At 48.3% G+C, this 14,629-nt stretch overlaps 1 protein-coding gene across 14 annotated transcripts in view; it reads right to left on the reverse strand.

The window, feature by feature from the left end:
• The window catches only part of CAPRIN1 (cell cycle associated protein 1), a 568,063-nt gene that overhangs the window by 161,690 nt on the left and 391,744 nt on the right, over window positions 1-14,629 (reverse strand). The gene's annotated exons all lie outside the window — the stretch shown is intronic.

Consider the following 14,629-nt stretch of genomic DNA (forward strand, 5'->3'; position numbering starts at 1 on the left):
GGAAAGACACTTAAGACAGTAATGTTCTGCAGTGTATAGGATGGTTATATTGGCCAACTGCCTTAGATTGCATTTGAAAAAGGGTTATATACACATAAAAAAAAAATAAGAAAAATTAACTGGAGTTGCAGTATTTAAATATGTAAATCTATTTCACAAACTCTTTTTTAAAAGGAAAAAGATGGAAGTGACAATGTGGCCCTATTGTTAGCAACTGTGCAGATATGCATAGAGACAGTGCCTTTAAGGGCTCGCAGTGCACCAGTAAGCCATCTTGCCCAGCAGGTGGCCGTTGCATGTAGAGAAAGTGAATGTTCATTAATTAGCTCCGTCTCTTCCACTGGTAAGGAGGGCGTGTAGCTTATGATTTCAACTGAGATTCCCCAGAGAGAGAAGGAATATTCTACTTACCAGTATGCATCTGTTCTTGGCATGTAGGGCTGCTGACATTTATATCTATGCATAGATCGCCGCCTAGTGTTGGGTCAGGATGATTGCACATTGTTGTCCTGGAAGAGTCTTCGAAGTATCACGAGATAGGTGGCTCCTCCCCTGGACTACAGTGCGCATGGGCATCCCCTCCATGCTCAGATTGTTTTTCGCCATTGTGGCAGAGATGGAGTATGATACAGTAAGTGATGACCATGCCTGAGAATAAAACTGAGTGCGACAGGCACCGGGGAGGAGGGTGGGCGATATAAATGTCAGCAGCCCTACATGCCAAGAACAGATGCATACTGGTAAGTAGCATATTTCGTTCGAGGCATGTGGGCTGCTGAATTTATATCTATGCATAGAATAAATAGTAGTACCCTCCTTAGCGGCGGTTGCCCGTGCCAGCTGCAGCAGTCTGAAAAAGAGTTCTTAGAACAGCTTGACCTACCGCAGCTTGCTGTTTTGAGTGTACATCCAAACAGTAGTGTTTGGTGAATGTGTGGATGGTGGTCCATGTGGCTGCTGTACAAATGTCCTCTAGAGGAATGTTACCCAGGAAAGCCATGGATGCCCCTAACTTGCGTGTGTAATGCGCTCGTGGGGGAACTGTTAATGTGCGTTTAGCCTTTTGATAACAGATCTGTATGCACTTAACAATCCATCTGGCTATACCTGACTTTGAAATTGGGTTGCCTTGTGCTGTGGAAAGAAGGCAACAAACAGTTGTTTAGTTTTCCTGAATTCTTTAGTCCTGTCTATGTAATACAGGAGAGCCCTCTTAACAACTAGTGTGTGTAGTGCTCTGTCTGCTACTGAATCAGGACTTGGGAAAAATACTGGTAGTTCAATAGTTTGGTTAATGTGGAACTGTGACACCACCTTGGGCATAAATTTAGGGTTGGTACGCAGCACCACCCTATTAGCATGAATTTGAATGAAAGGCTCTTGAATAGTGAGTGCTTGCAGCTCACTAACCCGTCTGAGCGACGTGATCGCCACCAGAAAAGCCACTTTCCATGTGAGAAATTGTATCTCACAAGAGTGAAGAAGTTCAAATGGTGGACCCATGAGCCTGGTGAGGACTATATTGAGGTTCCAGACAGGCGAAGGTGGGTGTCTTGGGGGAATGACTCTTTTGAGTCCTTCCATGAAAGCTTTAATGGCTGGTACTCTGAAAAGGGAGAGGTGCTGTCTATTTTGAAGATATGCGGCCATTGCAGCCAAGTGTATCCTGATGGAACTATACGCTAGATTGCATTTGTATAGGTGCAGCAAGTAACATATGACTTTTTACGTGGAAGCATCCAGTGGATTAATGTTATTATTGGAACAGTAGATGACAAAACGCTTCCATTTTGCCGCATAGCATGCCCTGGTGGTAGGCCGTCTAGCCTCCTTGATGATGTCCATACAGTCAGGGGGCAGGTTTAGATAGCCAAACTCTATGACCTCAGGAGCCAGATTGCAAGGTTCAACTGCTGCGGATCTGGGTGCTGAATGTCTCCATGGCTCTGAGTGAGGAGACTGGGTGTGAGTTTTAGTCGCTGGTGGGGCACCACTGAAAGTTCTAGAAACGTGGTGTAAGAAAACAAGTTACTTACCTGTAACTACAGTTATCCAGTATTGGTATCTTTCATAGATTCACATGCCTGAATCATTCCCCGTCGTCGAGGCGGGAGTCCCACGGTAAATTATATATATATAGCAGTGCCTAAAAACCATTAGTAGTAGGCTAGAAAAGGATATAGGCCCAACTAGGCCCAAAACTTAGCAGCCTATCTACATCATTATGTAAAAAGAACTGAAAATGTAGCCTCAGCCAATCAGCTAACCTCACCCTCTAGAACCTTCCCAGCCCAGGCAGTTCTCCTCAGATTTTCCCAGCACAAGTGAGAAGTAGTATCCATAATAAGAACTGCCCAGTCGGGGAGGAGGGTGGGTGCATGTGAATCTATGAAAGATACCAATACTGGATAACTGTAGTTACAGGTAAGTAACTTGTTTTCTTATCCAGTATTGGGGTATCTTTCATAGATTCACATGCCTGAATCAGAATAGCAAGCAGTAATAACCATAACTGTCGGTAGAGGAAGGTGGGAGACAATCCAAACCATATATCCCCACACAACCTGGAAGGTACTAGAGCAAGAACATATTTCAGTACATATGCATAATCATGACAATACCTTCATATACCATATATATAGAGCATTAAAACAGTATGTTAGCACAAATGTAACAATAGAAAACAAGAAAACCATAAAAGGCTGACCTCAGTGAAGAAGATGCTGCAACACTGCTTCTCCCACTGACGTATCTTCATGTAGCACCGGCTGCAGGCAATAGTGCTTGGTAAAAGTATGCACACTTTTCCATGTAGCAGCACGGCAGATGTTTTCCAGGGTCACCCCTGCAAATAGGGCTGTAGACGCTGACATCATCCTGGTGGAATGCGCCTTAACCGTTCTTGTCAGGGGCTTGTTCGCTTTCTCATGACAGAAGACAATGACAGAGGAAAGCCATCTGGCAATAGTTGCTTTCGTCACAGCCTGACCACGTGTAGCTTGGCCATAAGCTACAAACAGCTGGGTAGATTTGCGCAAATCTTTTGTCTTTTGTAAATAGAATTTGAGGCATCTTTGGACATCCAAGGAATGCAGCATCCTTTCAGCTGGAGTCTTGGGGTCTGGAAAGAAAGTTTTGAGTTTCACCGGTTGATTGATGTGAAACTGGGTTGGAACTTTGGGAATAAACTTAGGATGAGTTCTAAGTGTCACACAATCTTTTGAGAAATGTAGGAAAGGTTCCGATATAGTGAACGCTTGTATCTCACTTACTCTCCGGGCTGAAGTGAGGGCCAACAAAATAGCCACTTTCCAAGTCAAGAATTTAAGTTCTGATTTATGAATTGGTTCAAAAGGCCTTTTCAGCAATTGAGATAACACAATATTGAGATCCCACTCAGGAGGAGGAGGCCGCACTGGAGGGAAAACTCGAAATAACCCTTTAAGGAACTGTTTAATTAAAGAGGAAGAGCACAAAGATGGTTTGTTGTAACTCTTTCTGAATCTGGATATGGCAGCAAGGTGAACTTTGATAGAAGAAAAAGCGAGACCTGATCTGGCTAGAGACAGCAGATAAGGCAGAATCTTCTCTGGAGGAGCTTGTAGTGGATGGACATCACGCTCTCCGCACCATAAACAGAATCTCTTCCATTTGAAGCGATAGGTTCTGATGGTAGACTGTGCACGAGCCTGAGATAGAACAGCTCTACAGTCTGGAGAAATCTCCAGGTCCTTAAACTCTAGGAAGTCAGGAGCCAGGCGTGCAAGTGCAGCGACTGAGGATCTGGATGAAGTATTTGTCCTTCCTCCCTTGTCAGCATTGAAAGTGTCGGCTTGAGGCGCAGTGGAGGTTGATGGGAGAGTATCAGAATCTCCTGGAACCAATACTGTCTCGGCCAGCGAGGAGCAATTAGGATTAGAGAGCAACGTTCTCTCTTCATTTTCTGTAGAACCTTTGGGATGAGAGGAATTGGAGGGAAGGCATACGCAAAGATTCCGGTCCACCTCATCAACAGGGCATTTCCTCTCGATCCTTGCTGGTGGAACCTGCTGGCAAAGTATATGCATTTGCTGTTCTGTTGCGTGGCAAACAGGTCCAGCGTTGGTGTGCCCCAGAGCTGGAAAATTGTTTCCACTTGGCTTTGTTCGAGTTCCCACTCGTGACATCCTGTGAACGATCTGCTGAGATCGTCGGCCAGAGAATTCTGAATTCCCTGAACATGTTCCGCTCTGAGGGAAATTTTGTGATGGAGTAACCATTCCCACATTTCTTGTGCTTGAAGAGACAGGGCTAGAGATTTCATGCCCCCTTGCTTGTTTACGTAAAACATGCTGGTGGTGTTGTCCGTGCGCACCAGCACTGCAGAGCCCGCAATTCTTGGCAGGAAGGCTCGCAAGGACAGAAAAATGGCCCTCAACTCGAGGCAGTTGATGTGTTTGTGCTTGTACTGATGGGACCACCGTCCCTGCACTTGAAGGTCTTGAAGATGGCCTCCCCAACCCTCCATGGAGGCATCTGTCGTCAGAGTAAATTCCGGTAGGGTCTGAAGAAAAGTGAGCCCCGGAGACAAATTGTTCTTTGCCGCCCACCATAGAAGAGCTTGTTTCATCTTGGGCGTGACCTTGATTCGGTCCTCGAAAGATCCGTCTATCTGCCGCCACTGTCGATGCAATTCCTCTTGTAGAGGCCTCATTCTGAGTCGAGCCAGTGGGACTAGATGGAGTGCAGAGGAACACATCCCTAGCAGGGAAACAAACTGTCGGACCGAAAGAGACTTTTTTGACCGTATTTGACTTGCCAGCTTTGTGATTTTGTCCTGACGAATTTGGGTAAAGAAGGCCTTGCACTGAGAAGTGTCCAGTACTGCTCCTAGGAACGTCAGAATTCGTTTGGGTTGCAGTTGTGATTTTTTGACGTTGAGGGTCAGGCCCAGATTCGAGAACATTGATAGAGCACTTGTGACCGATTGCCTTGTTGAAGTTTTTGTCGGACTCTTTATTAACCAATCGTCGAGGTACGGGAATACTTGGATTCCCTGTGACCTCAACGCAGCTGCAACCGGAACTAGAGTCTTGGTAAAGATTCTCGGTGCAGATTTCAGGCCGAAAGGGAGGACCTTGAATTGAAAATGGACACCAGCCACTGTGAATCTCAGATACTTGCGGTGGTTTGGATGAATGGGAATGTGGAAGTAAGCGTCTTCCATATCCAAGGAAGCCATGAAATCGCCTTCCATGAGGCAATTGAGGACATCCGTGAGCGTCACCATGCGGAAACTCTGCTTTTTCAGATATTTGTTTAAGTTTCGTAGATCCAAAATTGGACGCCACTCTCCTGAAACCTTTTCCACAAGGAAGAAGCGAGAGTAAAACCCCTGATTTTTCTGGGATGTTGGAACTTTTTCTATCGCATTTTTGTGTAGCATCTTCATGGCTTCCATGTATAACAAATGAAGACGAGGAGGGGAGGGACCCCTGGGCGGTGACGTTGGAGGTTTCTGCAAGAACTCCAGAGTGTGTCCGTGTTTGACTATGTCCAGAACCCACTGATCTGAAGTTATCTTCCGCCACTGTTGATAAAAGGCGGAGATCTTGGCGCCCACGGGGAGGGAAGGAAGGGAGGATGGTGTCCGGCAAAACTCACTGGCGTTTATTTGAATCGCGTCCCTGGTAGTTAGAACGTCGTTTCCCTCCTTGACGAGAGAAACCCGCTGACGATGACTGTCGATAGGACTGTTGGTAGTACGGCTTATTCTGAGGTTGATACTGGCGGTTTTGCTGATTTTGATAATGTCCTCTGGAAGGAAAACCACGGCCTCTTGCTCCTCTGAAAAAACCTCGCTTATACTGTAGTGTACCAAGCGATTTGGCCGTATCAGTATCCGTTTTGATCGCAAGCAATGCTTCATCTATGTGTTTGCCAAACAATAACTCGCCATCATAGGCCATGTCAAGTATTTTGGTCTGGACTTCAGGTCTGAAAGAAGTCGCCTTGAGCCATCCGTGCCGTCTAAGAACTGCCGCTCCGGCCAATTGCCTAAAGGCTGTATTAGAGACATCGAGGGCGCAGTCGATAATCTCAGAAGCTGCCCGCTCGCCTTCCATGACAACCTTCCTGACCTCTTCAACACGGTCTTGGGGAACCAGGTTGATGAATTCCGACAGATCTGACCACATTTGTCTGTCATAACGTGCTAAAATTGCCAAAGAATTAGCAATCTTAACAGTAGCAGCGGCATTAGTTGAGAACTTCTTCCCAATCGCATCCAACCTCCTGCCCTCTTTGTCTGGAGGTGTTGAAATTGGTGCTGCCGGATTCTTGGATCGTTGTTGAGCCGCTTGTAAAATCACTGAGTCAGGTCGTGGATGACCGATCAAACATGAAGGAGTATCCGGTGGTGCTCGGTACTTCTTGTCGACTCTTGGAAGAACCGCCGGGATGGACGCTGGCGTCTTCATTATATTAATCCCTTCTTTCCAAATGTATTCAATGATAGGGATAGATCTGGATACCCTTCTATACCCTTCTTTGAAATCATGAAGAAAACAGTCAGTCTGCTCAACCGAAACTGTAATTGCAAATCGAGCAGCTGCCCGATGCATGATGTTATGAAAACCTCCTATGTCTTCTGGCGGAGAATCTGAAGGTTGTGGCAAATTAGGAGAAGGCATAGGAATGATGTAATCATTCCATGGTTCCGTAGGCGTAGTATCCGGAAGTTCACCATCCTCACTTTCATCCTCATCTGGAGAGGAGACGTCAACATCATGACCTCCAGTCCCGGGGTCAACATCCTGCCTTGGCGAGTGCGAAGGATGTGGCGGGGAATTTGTCGGCATGTCTACTGGCACAGGATTTGGAGCAGGCAGAGTTGGTGGAAACCTCTGACGATAATCAGCCAGCATGGCCTGCAAATCATGAATTAGAGAAGACGGAAGATGAGTCGTGTCTTCTGCGTGTTGTTGCTCCTGATAAGGAGTAGCTAAATTTTCCTGGTAGTAATGAACGTCATCATCATCTTCATCCTCTTGATATTTGATGTGTAACTGGGAAGGGTGATGGGCCACTCCAAAAGGCTCGTCATCATCCCCTTCATCATCAGAATCTGCCTCCACGTAGTTTTCCAAAATATGCGAAGGCAAGAGGGGAGACAAATGAGAGTAACTCTGTCTCTGAAATGATTTCATCTGGAAATGGGTATACTGTACCCTTACCGGAGATGTGGGCAATAAATGCGTAGACGGCACATTCAAAGATGCCAGCGCTGCTGTCGACGGTAGAAGTGAAACAGATGTGTGAGTTGCCGGCATTGTCGTTGACGGTATCGTCATCGGTGTTGGAATCGTCGACGAGGACTTTTTTGAAGGCGTCCTAGTAGACGGACCCGTCGACGGACTCTTCGTCGTCGATGGAGCTGAAACCTTCGTCGACGGGCTCGTCGTCGACGGACTCGTCGTCGACGGGCTCGTCGTCGACGGACTCGTCGTCGACGGGGTCTTCGTCGACGGACTCGTCGTCGACGGGGTCTTCGTCGACGGACTCGTCGTCGACGGGGTCTTCGTCGACGGACTCGTCGTCGACGGGGTCTTCGTCGACGAGGCCTTCGTCGACGTCGACGATCTTCGTCGACGGGATCTTCGTCGACGGGATAGTGGAAACCTTCGTCGACGGGGTAGCCGTCGACGGAAGCGTCGACGGAAGCGATGACGAATGCTTCGTAGATGGTGATTTGGTCGTCGACGGAAGGCTCGTCGACGACGAGCTTTTCTTCGATGATTTTTTCTCAGAAGAAGAAACCATGACGGACATCACAGGAGAAGTAATTGCTGAGGTGGTAACAGTACTTGAAGACGTAGAGGACGTAGAATAGGTGGTGACAGTGAGAGAGGACACCAAAGAGACAGCTTTAGTGCGGACTGTACTCACAGTAGCAGGCTCTGTTGACGCAGCACTCTTCGTGGACTCAGAGGGTTTATGAGAGAGTTTAGGTTTTTTCAGTCTCTCAGGAGAACACCTCTCTTTGGAACTGGCTCTCTTACTTGAGGTAGAGGCTCTGTCCTCATCATCTGTGGCAGACGACTTCAGCCACAACAGAACTCTTGCCTCTCTATCCCTGATGGTCTTAGGAGGGAAGGTTCGACATATCCTGCAATCCTTCACAACATGTGAAGGATGCAAACAATAAATACAATCAGAGTGCTGGTCGTCCACATGTACCCTCTTCTTTAAACAGGAACCACAAGCCTTGAATAGAGCCTTCTTTTCAGACATCTTGAGAGAATAGAAGAAATTTTGAAGAAATTTTGAAGAAAAACTGAGTAGGCACTCAGGGAGACTCCCTTACACACGAAGTGCGGTGAAAATCTGAGGAGAACTGCCTGGGCTGGGAAGGTTCTAGAGGGTGAGGTTAGCTGATTGGCTGAGGCTACATTTTCAGTTCTTTTTACATAATGATGTAGATAGGCTGCTAAGTTTTGGGCCTAGTTGGGCCTATATCCTTTTCTAGCCTACTACTAATGGTTTTTAGGCACTGCTATATATATATAATTTACCGTGGGACTCCCGCCTCGACGACGGGGAATGATTCAGGCATGTGAATCTATGAAAGATACCCCAATACTGGATAACAGGCTTGCCTTGCCCACGTCGGAGCAACTAGGATGAGTGTCATGGAGTGCTGCCTCAGTTTGCGTGCCACCAGCGGTATGAGTGGTGCTGGAGGAAAGGCGTACGCAAATTTGTTCGACCAGTTCATCCATATGGCATTGCCCTGAGACTGCGGGTGTGGGAACCTGGCGGCGAAGGTGGGGCATTTTGCGTTTTCTTGTGTGGCGAAGAGGTCTATCTCTGGATGACCCCACTGCTGGAAATATGGTTGGAGCACTGAGGGATGCATCTCCCACTCGTGCATCTGATGGCTGTGTCTGCTGAGCAGGTCCGCCATCTGGTTGTCCCTGCCTGGGAGGTGTTCCACCATGAGGAACATGTTCCTTTGAATGGCCCACTTCCACATGCACTGTGCTAAGTGTGACAATTGTGGAGAGTGTGTCCCTCCCTGCTTCTGAATGTAATACATTGCAGTCATGTTGTCTGTCCGTATGAGCACGACTTTGTTGCAGAGATGCAACTTGAATGCTTTCATCGCCATGAAGATTGCCATCAATTCCAGGAGGTTGATGTGCAACCGCTTTTACTGTGTGGTCCACAGTGCCTGCACAGTATGATGGAGGACATGAGCTCCCCAGCCCTGGAGAGATGCGTCCGCTGTCAGCACCACCTGTGGTACAGGCTCCTGGAACGGTCGTCCCTTGCAAAGGTTTTGTGTGTTCCACCAATGCAGAGAGTTGTATGCACGACCGGTCACCAACACTAGGTCTCTCAGTTGTCCCTGAGCCTGGTTCCACTGGCGTGCCAAGCATTCTTGAAGCGGACGCATTTGCAGCCTCGCGTGAGGGACTATAAAGATGCAGGAGGCCATCATGCCTATTAGTTGCATGAACACTTGCGCTGGGAGTGAGTGTTGTGGTCTAAATTTTTGAATCAGCACCTGCATGCTGTGGACTCTCGCTGAGTTTGGTCGCGCTGTGGCAGTGAGAGTGTTGATTTCCGCGCCTAGGTACTGTTGTACAGGGGCGGGTTGAAGATGAGACTTCGGGTAATTTAGTGAAAATCCTAGACTGTGTAGGAGGTGAATTGTGCGGGACATATGGCTGGCACACTGCTGGGCAGATTTTGCTTGGACAAGCCAGTCGTCTAGATACGGATAGACATGGATAGACATGGATGTGCTGTCTCCGAAGATGCGCGGCCACTGTCGCCAAGCATTTTGTAAACACTATGGGGGCAGTAGTGACCCCGAAAGGCAGGACCTTGAACTGGTAATGCTGGTTGTTGATGGTGAACCCGAGATACTTCCTCTTACTGGGGTGCATGGGAATGTGGAAGTAGGCATCCTTCAGATCTAGGGTTTCTAGGAAATCTCCCTGACTGAGCAGTGGCAGAACTTGCTGTAAAGTGATCATGTGAAAGTGTTCTGACAGGATGTATTGGTTTACGGGTCCGAGGTCTAGAATGGGCCTTAGAGACCCGTCTTTTTTGGGGATTAGGAAGTACAGTGAATACACCCCTGTACCCTGTTGGTCTAAAGGCACGAGTTCTATGGCCGCTTTTTGCAGCATGGAGATGACTTCTTGCTGCAATAAGTGCATGTGCTCTGTGGACATAGGACGGTGCCTTGGGGGTATGTTGGGTGGAGTGGACGTTAACTCTAGACAAAAGCCGTGACGTATAAGTTGTCTCACCAACTGTTCGTGGTAATGCTTTCCCAGACTAGCAGAAACTGCTGAAGTCTCCCCCGACTGGCGTGGTATGGTCGGGGGGCAGTGACAAGACGTCACTGTTTGTTAGTGGCGGAGGATCTGGTATTATTATTTCCACGTCCTCTGCCTTTGGTGCTGTTCCCACGGTATCCACCCCTATTGTTCTTGTTATAGGTCGATTGTGTGCCTCCCTTGGTGTATTGGGCTTGATGCGATGCTTGACCTCTAGAAGCTCCCCTGTTACCGGAGCGACGAAAGGAACTGCCCCTGAATTGTTGAGACTGCAGAGCACCCATGCATTTTGCAGTTTGTGTCCTTTTTAATCTTTTCTAGAGTGGTGTCTACCTCAGGACCAAACAGGAAGTTAGGGTTAACTGGCTGATTAAGTAGAGTGGTTTGGATTTCCGACTTGAAACCAGGGATGCGGAGCCAGGCATGCCGTCTAAGCATTACGCTAGTGTTTATGGCCCTAGCTGCAGTGTCAGCTGCATCCAACGCACACTTAATGGACGCGTTGGAGATCAACTTCCCTTGTATAAGCATTTCTGCTCCCTCCTTATAAGCATCTGGCAGGTGTTGAAGTAGCTGCTCTCACGTGTCATAATGGGCCCTGTCTTTTCTTGCTAACAGGGCTTGTGTATTGGAGATCCTCCAAATATTAGCTGCTTGAGCCGCTACACGTTTCCCAGAAGCTACAAAGATCTTGGACTCTTTGTCCGGAGGAGGAGCATCACCAGTTGTTTGAGAGTTTGCTCTTTTGCGAGCATTAGCCAACACTAAGGATTCCAAGGGGAGTTGGCCCTGGATATACGTAGGGTCCACTGGCGCAGGCCGGTACTTCCTTTCAATTCTGGGGTTCACCACCCTCGCTTTAGGGGGCTCTTTGAAAATGTCGCTAGCATGTTTGAGCACACCCTTGAGCATAGGCAGAGTTTTTACAGATCTTTCGGACGTTGAGAACGTATCAAAAAGAAAGTCTTCCTCCACAGGGTCAGCGTGCATGTCGACATCGTGGTTAAGGGCTGCCCTTTCAATGAGTGCGTTAAACGCAGCAGTGTCTTCAGTAGGCAAAGTTTTGACTGCATATGACTGAGTGTCAGGGGTGGTGTGTGGTTCATCAGGGTCAACAGTGTCAGCCCATGGCTGGGACTCATCCTGATCTGTGTCAATGGGATAGTTAAACTGGTCCTCATTGTCCCCTTCCTCCACATCCTCAGTGACTGGTGTGGGTGAGTAGGTAAATTCTTGCCCATACGGGTGTATGGGTTCAAAAAGGATAGGAGAGGTAGTAGAGTCTCTCTTTTTCTTTAGTGGTATCCTGTAAGGCTCCATAGGAGTTTCAGGCCTGATTTTCCGTTTGTAAACAGTGAGTCTGCCTGATTCGGAGTCGATGTATAATTTCGACTGTTCGTCGTAGGTCGGTGGCTGGAACTGAACGTCTTCGGTTCGAGGCTGAGCGGGTGCAGCTACCGATGGTGACTTGGATGAGTCTGTAGCTTTTGGGAGTTGGACAGCCTTAGGTCTTGCCGCCGGGGGCTGGCCGTATTTGATCGGCCACCTCACATTGGGTGGGTGTATATCCGGATGTCATTGGAATACACCTTCTTTGTTAAAATACCCCTCACACACCAAAAGGGCCCTTGGTGTCATGCTTCATCATCGGGGTCTTCCCGTCCCGCTGCGGGGCGGGGCAGTGCTGCGACAAGCGGATACGCCAGAGCACCTTTAGGTGGAGGTGCTGTGTGTTGGGAGTGAGTGTCAGTGGGGTCAGGAGTGATATGATTGTGAGTTGTTAAAAAATACCTGGCCTAGTGGAAAAAGAAAATTTTATTAAACACTGGCTGGTATTATTAAAAGAAAAGTGAAGCGGAGAGATGGAGCTGATTAATGGGCTCTCTCTCCTATGTGGGTCAACATGTTTCGAGGCACAAGGCCTCTTCGTCAGGACCTTGGGGGAGATCCCCCTGTCACTCACTAGTGTTTTCTCCACAGAGGTAGAAAAAGTGTATATACAAAAAAAGTGAAAAAAGACTGTGTAACTACAATTAATAATTACAACACTTTTATGCTACCACACTAATAATGTAGTATGCTTATCAATAGAGGGATCAATGCCTCATCAGCCAGCTTAAGACAGAAGGGTATGGTTGGGTCCCAATGAGCCCCTCGCACGCTCGTGCTTCCTCCTTCGTCTGCTGCTTCCGTGGGTACCCACGGAAGCAGCAGACGAAGGAGGAAGCACGAGCGTACTAATAAGCATACTACATTATTAGTGTGGTAGCATAAAAGTGTTGTAATTGTTGTAATTATTAATTGTAGTTACACACAGTCTTTTTTCACTTTTTTTGTATATACACTTTTTCTACCTCTGTGGAGAAAACACTAGTGAGTGACAGGGGGATCTCCCCCAAGGTCCTGACGAAGAGGCCTTGTGCCTCGAAACATGTTGACCCACATAGGAGAGAGAGCCCATTAATCAGCTCCATCTCTCCGCTTCACTTTTCTTTTAATAATACCAGCCAGTGTTTAATAAAATTTTCTTTTTCCACTAGGCCAGGTATTTTTTAACAACTCACAATCATATCACTCCTGACCCCACTGACACTCACTCCCAACACATAGCACCTCCACCTAAAGGTGCTCCGGCGTATCCGCTTGTCGCAGCACTGCCCCGCCCCGCAGCGGGACGGGAAGACCCCGATGATGAAGCATGACACCAAGGGCCCTTTTGGTGTGTGAGGGGTATTTTAACAAAGAAGGTGTATTCCAATGACATCCGGATATACACCCACCCAATGTGAGGTGGCCCTTGTTTGATTGACCTGAATCCCTGTTAAGAGGAGGACGTGCCCACCTCGGTGCCCATCGGCACCACCTCTTCACTCCCCTTTTTTGATTTCCTTAGTATTTGATCGGCGCCAAAAGCATCAGTGATGGACCGACCTGCTTTGAAGACTTCGATCCGACCGACTCCGACTGGTCAGTGTGCTTGTGGGTTTTTGTCGACTCGATCCGTTGCTGCGCAGCAGGTACGCTTGCGGTCTTCGAGGAGGTTTGTTCCTTCGTGCCGAGGGTGGTTTTCGGCTCGAAGGCCTTGACTAGTTGCGGCTTCTGAATCTTCGGATCAACGGCTTTTTGGGCCTTGAGTCCTTTGGAAGAGTCGCCATCTTTGGAGCCGGGCTTCGACGTCGACGTGAGCGTGACGTGTTTAACAGCAGACACAGGCTTTGTCGCTCCGATCTTTGGGTCGACGCCCCCTGTCGACCCCGAGGGGTCGAGCACACGTTTTGACTTGGTAGGCTCCGAAGTCTTTCGAGCCGATGGTTGTTGTCAACACTTTCAGTTTCGATTTAGTGTCTTTATGTTTCGGTTTCGATTGCTGCACTGATTGCGGCCGCTCGACCGATGGCTCTTTGGAAATGTTCTTAGTCGGGCCTTGAAGCGGGACTAGAGAACGTGGATGAAGATCTTGGCTAAGGCCTTCCGGCGATGCCTCAACCTGAGCCGTGGAAGAGTCTGTATGGGGCCCCGCTACTGCGGTTGGGCCTAGCTCCTCGCTTGCATCGTCGTCGACAGCTCCGAGAGGTTGTGCGTCGTCTCCTACCTCGATGATGTCTTCATCATGGACGTAGAGTTCTCCCTCGTCCTCTTCGTAATGGGAGTCTTGCTCCGATGCGGGATCCGAGTGCTGAGCAGGATCCTCTTCTCGTACACCCTCCTCGTCGTCACCCCCGAAGATGTTTTCTGGATCGGGTGCCGAGTCCCGCGCCGACTGTCGTGCAGCGCCTCGAAGACGAAGAGTTTTTTTCTATCTGAATTTCGAACAGGCCATGCAGCTGGCCTCGTCGTGGTCCGGTGAGAGACATTTATTGCACACCGGGTGCACATCGATGTGAGGGTATTTCGAGTTGCAAACGGGGCAGCGCTTGAACGAACTTAGTTCCATCGTCGATGGGGCCTCTCATCGAAAGGCAATCCGTCGTCGACGACTTGTGGAAACAAGTGTAAGGCACCGTACGAAAGACAATACCGACGCCCCGAAGGCCTTGAGAAAGAGTATTTATATATATTCCTAACTTGAGCTAAGAAAGTACATCCGAACCGATGGCGGAAAAAAACAATCTGAGCATGGAGGGGATGCCCAGGCGCACTGTAATCCAGGGGAGGAGCCACCTATCTTGTGATACTTCGAAGACTCTTCCAGGACAACAATGTGCAATCATCCGGACCCAACACTAGGCGGCGATCTATGCATAGATATAAATTCAGCAGCCCACATGCCTCGAACCTAGGATTACAGGTAACAAAAC

This window comes from Lissotriton helveticus, chromosome 3_2 (genome assembly GCF_964261635.1).
Source record: "Lissotriton helveticus chromosome 3_2, aLisHel1.1, whole genome shotgun sequence".
Taxonomy (NCBI): domain Eukaryota; kingdom Metazoa; phylum Chordata; class Amphibia; order Caudata; family Salamandridae; genus Lissotriton; species Lissotriton helveticus.